This window comes from Mesocricetus auratus, unplaced genomic scaffold (assembly GCF_017639785.1).
Source record: "Mesocricetus auratus isolate SY011 unplaced genomic scaffold, BCM_Maur_2.0 Super-Scaffold_100676, whole genome shotgun sequence".
Lineage (NCBI taxonomy): Eukaryota > Metazoa > Chordata > Mammalia > Rodentia > Cricetidae > Mesocricetus > Mesocricetus auratus.
The window spans coordinates 117,791,478-117,799,579 of NW_024429266.1; the positions used below are offsets into that span (position 1 = coordinate 117,791,478).

General features: G+C 45.5%; 1 long non-coding RNA gene across 1 annotated transcript; it reads left to right on the forward strand.

Annotated features, from left to right (window-relative positions):
- Positions 1–248: 248 nt before the first annotated feature.
- Positions 249–7,644, forward strand: LOC121136599. Its single transcript, XR_005873637.1, has 3 exons — positions 249–355; positions 4,622–4,991; positions 7,266–7,644. It is a non-coding gene; the product is annotated as an uncharacterized LOC121136599 (long non-coding RNA).
- Positions 7,645–8,102: the final 458 nt, after the last annotated feature.

An 8,102-nucleotide genomic window follows, 5' to 3' on the forward strand; every position in this document is an offset into this window, starting at 1 on the left:
TAGGTGTTGGGGTGGCCCTAAAGATGTTTAAGGAAGTATTTGAGCACAGTGGAAATGTCTTCATCATAGTGGTGGGTTCACCACTGCATGAGTTTGCTAGGACCCTTAGAAGTGTACAGTTAACAGAGTCCTCTTGTATGCAAATTAGACATAAGCCTGACTTTGAAATGAGGGGCAGGTAGGGGAGAAAGGAAGCCATAGTTGAAAAGTCATTTGCTGTGGCATCCGTGGAGAGAGGCCCATCAGGCTATTTCTTCCTTGCCTAGTAGGAGGTCAAGTTGCCCAGGCTGATTTATGGCTTCCAGGATCCACCTTCTCCATTGAAGAAAAAGTTAAAGATCATATTTGTGACTGTGTGAGTATAAAATTCTTACTCTAACTTTGTAAGCAATGAAACATTTTTTATATTTTATTTTTAAATTTAAATTAGAAACAAGGTTGTTTCACATGTCAGTTCCAGATCCCTCTCCCTTCCCCTCCCTTCCTCCCGTGCCCTCCCACCAACCCCTCCAATATACCCTCATTTCCCCAGGGAGGGTGAGGCCTCTATGGGGGTGTCCATAGTCTGTCATTTCATCCAGGGAAGGACCTAGACCCTCCCCCAAGAGTCCAGGGTGAGAGTGCATCTGTCATTGTTGGATGGGAGTCCAAAGTCCATGTGTATACCCGGGATAAATACTGATCTGCTACCCAAGGCTCAATAGGTTACCTAGGCCTCCGCACTGACACCCACATTCAGGGGGTCTTGATCAGTCCCATGCTGGATTCCCATCCATCAGTCTGGGATTCAAGAGCTAACCCTTGTCAGGTCAGCTGTTTCTGGGGGTTAAACCAGCCCAGTCTTAACCCCTTTGCTCATCAGTCCTCCCTCTCTGTCACTGTATTTAAAACTTTTTCACGGACTAAAAGTTTTGTGATCTGTGGGTACTGTGCTGGTGGAGAAGCCAGTCCTGGTTTGACTCAGTACAATGAATACCTGGAGTAAAGCTGCGGGTCTAGTTCCGGGTGCAGCCTTTAATTTTCCAATACCTTGCTACAGACTAGCCAACTCCTCCTCACCTCAGGTCCAAGAGATATAAAAGGGGCACACACTCAGCGCATGCTTTAAACCCTGTTCAACAAATACCTGCCTTGTACCAGGCTCCGCACAGTGGGTGGGTAGATTCAATACAAACCCCACGTCATCCCTAGCTGAATCCCCTCCAAAGAATGCTCTTATCTCTTAAGAATGCACAAAACAGGGGTTTATTGCCAAAGCTTTTGCTTTTTGTCTACTTTGAAATGGTTCTTTTGATATCACTTGGCTCACATATATATTTCCAGACAGTAGCCACAAGATTTGTGTATAAATTCTAGAGAAACGTTGCATTTGTAGTGGGAGCTTTCAATCAACAGTTCAGTGGGTTGTTATGACAATTATGGAACTATTTTAGGATGTCTCCATAAGGCAACACACACCATCTTACATTTCCTTTACCCTGCAGTTTGAACTGAATTGATAGTGGTGGTGGGTGGGTACAATTGAAAAACCCAATACCAGGGAAGTCTCCTGCTGGCCTCCTGCCTGTACCTGACAACCTACTGCTGACAATTCTTTCCTTTGGTTGGTTCTTCCTTTCCTAAACGTTGACTTTTTCTATGAGATTATTGTTGTGGATTGAGTGAGAATGGCCCCTATAGGATCCTGTATTTGAATATTTGGTTCTCTGTTAATGGAACTGTTTGGAAAGGATTAGGAGGTGTGGCCTTGTTGGAGGAATTATGTCACTGGGACGGTCTTTTAAGTTTCAAAAGTTCATGGCAGGCCTAGTTGCTTTCTCTCTCTGACTTCTCTCAATGGATCATGATGTAAAGTTCTCAGCTGCTGCCTCAGCACCATGCCTCTCTGCTTCCTGTCATTATGGTCATGGACTAACCTTTTGAAACTTTATTGTATTTTTATTATTTAAAACAGTTCTTAAATTTAAATATATTTGACCGTATTCTTCCCCTCCCCCAAGTCCTAAAAGATCCTCTCCTCATCCCTACCCACCCAACTTTAAGTTCTTTCTCAAAAAACAAACAAAAATCCAATTCCACAACAAAATCCCCCAAAGCTAAGAAAATACATAAAACCAAGTCCAAAAGAAAAAAAGCCATCAAATTGTAACTAAATAAAAGCATACACACAAAAAACAAAAACAAAAACAAAAAAACCAAACAAACAAACAAAAAACCACCTGTGGAATCCATTACGTGTTGGCCAACTACTCCTGAACATGAGGCTCTTGATAAAAGCCCTAGAGAGATCAGGAATACAAGGGACATACCTTAACATAATAAATGTAGTTTATAGCAAACCTATAGCGAACAATGACTTAAATGGAGAGAAACTCAAAACAATTCTACTAAAATCAAGAACAAGACAATGTTGTCTACTCCCTCCATATTTATTCAATACAGTACTTAAAGCCTTAACTAGAGCAGTAAATCAACTGCAGGAGACCAAAGGAATTCAGATTGGAAAAGAAGTCCAAGTATTTTTTATTAACAGATGATATGATAATATACATAACTTTCCCTAAAATTTCCACTGGGAAAATCCTACAAATATTTTCTGTTATAAGTATTGCCTTGGTCATAGTGTCTCCTAGTAGTACTAGACTGGTAACTAAGACAATTGTCATAAAGGTTCAAATACTCACTCCACCTAGTAAGTTAACTGGCTTTCAAAGCTGCAATGCGTGGGACCCAAGAGGAAAAAGCACCTGGAAGGTAACCTGAAGTGACCTCCCTGCTCACCCACCGCTAGCTAATCTTGACACCTTTTCCTGTCAGTTAAACAAAACTATTTACCTGTGGGCAGGAGACTAGCTTAGTTAGTGAAGTGCTTGCTGTTCAGTCATGAGGACCTGAGTTTGATACCCAGATTCCATCCCCAAACAGTCAGGTATGGTGGCATGTACATGACACTCCAGGGAGGGGACAGGTTGATCAGACAACCTGGCCTATTTGGTAAGATCCAGACTAATGAGAGACTGTGTCAGCAACAAGTGGACAATACCTGAGGACTGACAGCCAAGGCTGTCCTTTAGCCTGTACCAATTGTTCTCAAGCTACGGGTGGAGACCCCTTTTGGGTTGAATGACCCTTTCACAGAGGTCGCATATCAGATATCCTGCATATCAAGTATCTACATTACAATTCAAAATAGTATCAAAAATAGAGCTATGAAGTAGCAGCAAAATAATTTTATAGTTGGGGGGCAGTCACCACAACATGAGGAACTGTATTAAAGGGTCACAGCGTTAGGAAGACTCAGAACTATTGACCTACACACACACACACACACACACACACACACACACACACACACACACACACTTGCCCCTTAAGCCTCAGCTGTCAGGAAAGACAGCCATCTGTGTTGATCTCAATCAATACTTTGTTGTCTTATGCTGTCAATAACAAACAACACCCATAGCACATTGCTGTGTCGTTAGAAAAGAGTGGTGATTGTTTCCCACTAATTTCGTATTTTCCTTGCAACTTCATGTTCAAGAGACCTTCAGATCACACAGTTCATTTACCCAAGTAGGCAAGAGCCTGAATGGTTCCAGCGAACTCCTTGTTGTCTTACCTTTCGGTTTAGTCATGTTTCCTTCTGCGTCTGCATCACTTTCATTGCTGTGACAAAATGCCTGAGAAGGAAGGGAGGGAGGGAGGGAGGGAGGGAGGGAGGAGGAAGGAAGGAAGGGAGGAAGGAAGGGAGAGAGGGAGGGAGGGAGGAAGGGAGGGAAGAAGGAAGGAAGGAAGGGGGAGGAGGGAGGGGGAGGGAGGGAGGGGGAGGGGAGGGAGGGGGAAGGGAGGGAGGGAGGAAGGGAGGGAGGGAGGAAGGGAGGGAGGGAGGAAGGGAGAGAGGGAGGGAGGGAGGAAGGGAGGGAAGAAGGAAGGAAGGAAGGGGGAGGAGGGAGGGGGAGGGAGGGAGGGGGAGGGAGGGAGGGAGGGAGGAAGGGAGAGAGGGAGGGAGGGAGGAAGGGAGGGAAGAAGGAAGGAAGGAAGGGGGAGGAGGGAGGGGGAGGGAGGGAGGGGGAGGGAGGGAGGGGAAGGGAAGGAGGGGGAGGGGAGGGAGGGAGGAAGGGGGAGGAGGGAGGGGGAGGGGGAAGGGAGGGGGAGGGGGAAGGGAGGGGAGGGAGGGAAGGAGGACGAAGGAATGAAGGAAGGAATGAAGGAAGGAAGGAGGAAGGAAGGAAGGAAGGAAGGAAGGAGGAAGGAAGGAAGGAAGGAAGGAAGGAAGGAAGGAAGGAAGGGAGAAGGAAGAAGGAAGGACGGAAGGAAGGAATTGGAAGGCTTTCTTTGGGTTCATGAAGAAGGCCCTCCACCCCCATCCACTTCTACCATCTTGACATCTTTTCCTGTCAACCTAAAATATGTATTTGTAGGCTGGGGAATAGGTCAGCCAGTAAAGATGGTTCAGTCTACAGTCAGCTGTAGTGGGGCAGAGCACTATGGTGAAAACTTGGAGGAGCAGAGCGCTCACCTCAAAGGCACAAGAGACAGAGAGATGACAGAGATGAAAAGGCTGATGACAAGACCTGCTCATCAAGGGCATTCACCCTGCCTATCTACTTCCTCCAACCAGACTCCACATCCAAATGTTTCCCTTTGGCCTTCCAACCAGACGCCTGTGTGCAGAGTTTACTTCTGTAGCCCGAGCTGCCTCAAGCTGGACCAGACTGAAGCTCAGACGGTCACTATCTTGTCTGTGGCTGGCCCAAGCAGGACCACTAGCTGCTCCAGCCTTCTGTTCTCCATCCCTCCAGTACCTGTGAGGGCTCCGTGAAATCCCAGGACCAGACAGAGTTACTCACCGGCGGCTGATGAAGGCTTCCTTTCTGAGGCTGGTAGTCCACCATTGATTCTTCCAGTCTGATGACTAAGGAGGCCATACCCTGACACCAGGAGCTACACTTTAGGGCTATCAGTTGAGAGTGTGACTTCATCACAGTGTGGTAAGGACTGCGCCATTCACTGGGACAAAGGTACTGTGAGAGTGGGGTGCAGAGGGATCCTCCTAGAAAAGTGGGCAGAGGCCACTGTGCCATTGAGTGAGCTATAGTGTTAGGGACAGATGGAACTGGGAGTTAGGAACTGATGTAGAGGCCGTGGAGGAGAGCTTCTTATGGCTTGCTCTTCATGGCTCACTCAGCCAACTTTCCTATACTACCCAGGACTACCTGCCCCAGGGTGACACCACCTATAGTGTGTTGGGCCCTCCTATATCAGTCACTAATCAATAAAATACCCAACAGACATGCCCACAAGGTAATCTGATAGAGGTAATTCCTCAACTGAGGTTCCCTTTTCCCTAATGACTCTAGCTTGTGTCAACTTTTTGGTAAAATTTGCCAGCACATCATGCAAAAGGCGAGGGAAGCCAGAATAGCAGGGGGTCTCTTATAATCTTAGCCCCCAGAAGGCTGAGATGGGATCCAAAGGAAAGATGGCTAGATAGAGAGGCTGGAATTGGTGAGTTCCAAGTCAGTGTGGGATCATGCCTCTGAAATTCATACACAGTGGAGAACAATCAGCGAAAATATCATCATCAGCTTCCAGACTTGACATGCATGTTTGTGTGTGCACGCACCCCCCAAAGCACACATTGCTGTTTCCCCTGCTCTGGAGAAATGACCTGCTATGCTTTTGGTTTTAATGTGTAAAGTTTTTTTAAGTACATAAGAAGTCAAAAAGTGAATAGCAGATGATGGATGATGATAGATGATTAGATAGGTAGGTAGGTAGATAGATAGACAGACAGACAGACAGACAGATAGACAGAAAGCAGAACATTATTAAACCAGGTACTCAAACATACAGGAGAAATCAACTGAGGAAGCCCTTTAAGGCAGCCAGTGGGAGTTCCCAGTAGAGAGAGTCCCAGTCAGAACACAGCACAGGTTTGGGTGCAACTTACAGGTAAATGGAACAAATAGCACCAGGACGGTAACATCACCAAATTGGAGCTTTATGAACATCTATCATAGTGTTCCCCACTGAGCTTTCTCCCCTCTGAGGAGCCCCCCACAGCTGACCTTCCAGGCTGTCTGTCCCACTGCAGACACTTCTATAACGTGGAATAAACAACGGGAACATCTGTTTGAAATGGCTCTTCTTCCAACTGTTCTCCAGGACACGATGCTTTGACTCTTTCTCCCTGCCACACAAGGGGTCCTAAAGGACTCTTGGAATAGACATACTTGAGCCTGAAAGAGGGGTGTAACTGGCTCCTAGATCCAGCTTCTTGGTGAGCTCAAATAACACATGACAATTTACCTATATAATACATACTATGCAGGCCTACACACATGAGAACATAACCCTCTCTGTCTCTCCCTCTCTCTCTAGCTTTTTCTCTTTGTATCCCCCTCTCCTGCTCCATCTCTCCCTTGTTGTATATCTCCCCTCTTCCCCTGCGGTTCCCCCCCCCCCGTCCTCCAGCCTGTACTGTACTTATCCCTCTTGTGATGGTACAAGATGGACACAATGACTGAGCAATGAGATGAAGTGAGGTTGAATGACGTGGACACAGTGACACAGTGTCAGGCCACAGTTAGGATCACCTGACCAGAAGCACTATGATATTTGTGGCAACAGAGGTTTGATAACCAAAATGGCTACAGAGAGACCTTGATGGATTGGTCACATATACAGCACGGATGTGCTGGATTGATGGATAATTCCTGCCCCATATAGGATGGTGAGCAATATCATCACCCAGAGCAGAGTATAACTTAAAACTTATGAAATATTTCTAGAGCCTTCCACGTCCTATTTTCACACTGTGATTGACCATAGGTAGCTGAAGACAAAGAAAATGAAGCCTGTGCTACTATTGCATCAAGAAGTGGGAGGTATTGTTTTAAAGGGCAGACAATGGGAGTGAAGGGAGTAGGTCCCAAGGACATTGAAGCCAACCCAAATTGCAAAAACAATTTGAGCAACAAATAAAGATCATACTGTATGATAGGCCAAGGCATAAGCTACATGTCTATGAGTATATACCGACACACCGGTGAATAAATAAACACATGGAGGAGAAGGGGGAAAGTCTTACAGGAAGGATTCAGTGCCAGTTTTAGGACACCAGAGTAACAGTTACTGTAGATGAGATTCCCAGATGAATGCTAAAATCAGTGTGCCAAACATCTCCCTCAAAATACTGTTTAGTTATCATGGTGGTTTTAATGTACCACTGTTTTATTATTTATTTATGTATTCATTTATAGCTCTAGAAGGTAAAGCTTTGCTCCTCTTGAGAGCTGGTGGAGCTTCATGATCTACAGACACGTGGGTAGTAAATTAAAAGTGCAACTGGCACTATCGGAAACTGAGGACACACCCTGACTGAGGAACCAGAGTGGCTTCATCAGTGATGAGCCTGGTTGTGATCAGGTACCCCTGACAGAAGGAGCAAGAAGGAGAAGGGCTCCTAACGTTTGATGTTTCCCCCGCAACCTACAGCCCTGATGAAAGATGAGATACCAAAGAAACTCAAGGAACCTCCCGCTCTGTGCCTGGCTGGAGCTCCATGCAAGCATTGGAACCATGGGAAGGGTGGGTTTTCTCAGACTGGAGAAATCTGAGACAAGTCTCAAATAAAGTCAACATGGCATTCGAGTTTGGATCAAAGGATATTGATGAGCTGTGATATCTAAGTGCAGTCTGACATTAGTTAAGATTGCCTCTAGTCAATTCCTTAGTTACAGTAAGTGAATCATACAGGAACTCTATGCATAGTCTCTAAGACTCGTCTGTAAACCTAAAACCATTTTTGAAATGTACAGATTAAAACACAGAAAGAAAAGCATTTAAATATTCATCAATGATTCCAAGGAGCCGCCAGGCGGCAGCAAGAGTAGTTCTAGGTAAATGAGAGATTGAACTGAGTTGCAAATTGATTAAAAAAAATGCTATCAGATCTCTGAAAGAATGGGGAGGTGCTGCTATGGTAACTGTTTTCTGCTGCAGACACATAAAGGATGGTGGGAAACACAGGAAGATAGATAGCTAGGTCAGATTATTAATACTTTTGTCATTTGTGTCTTAATCTATTTCCACTCGCA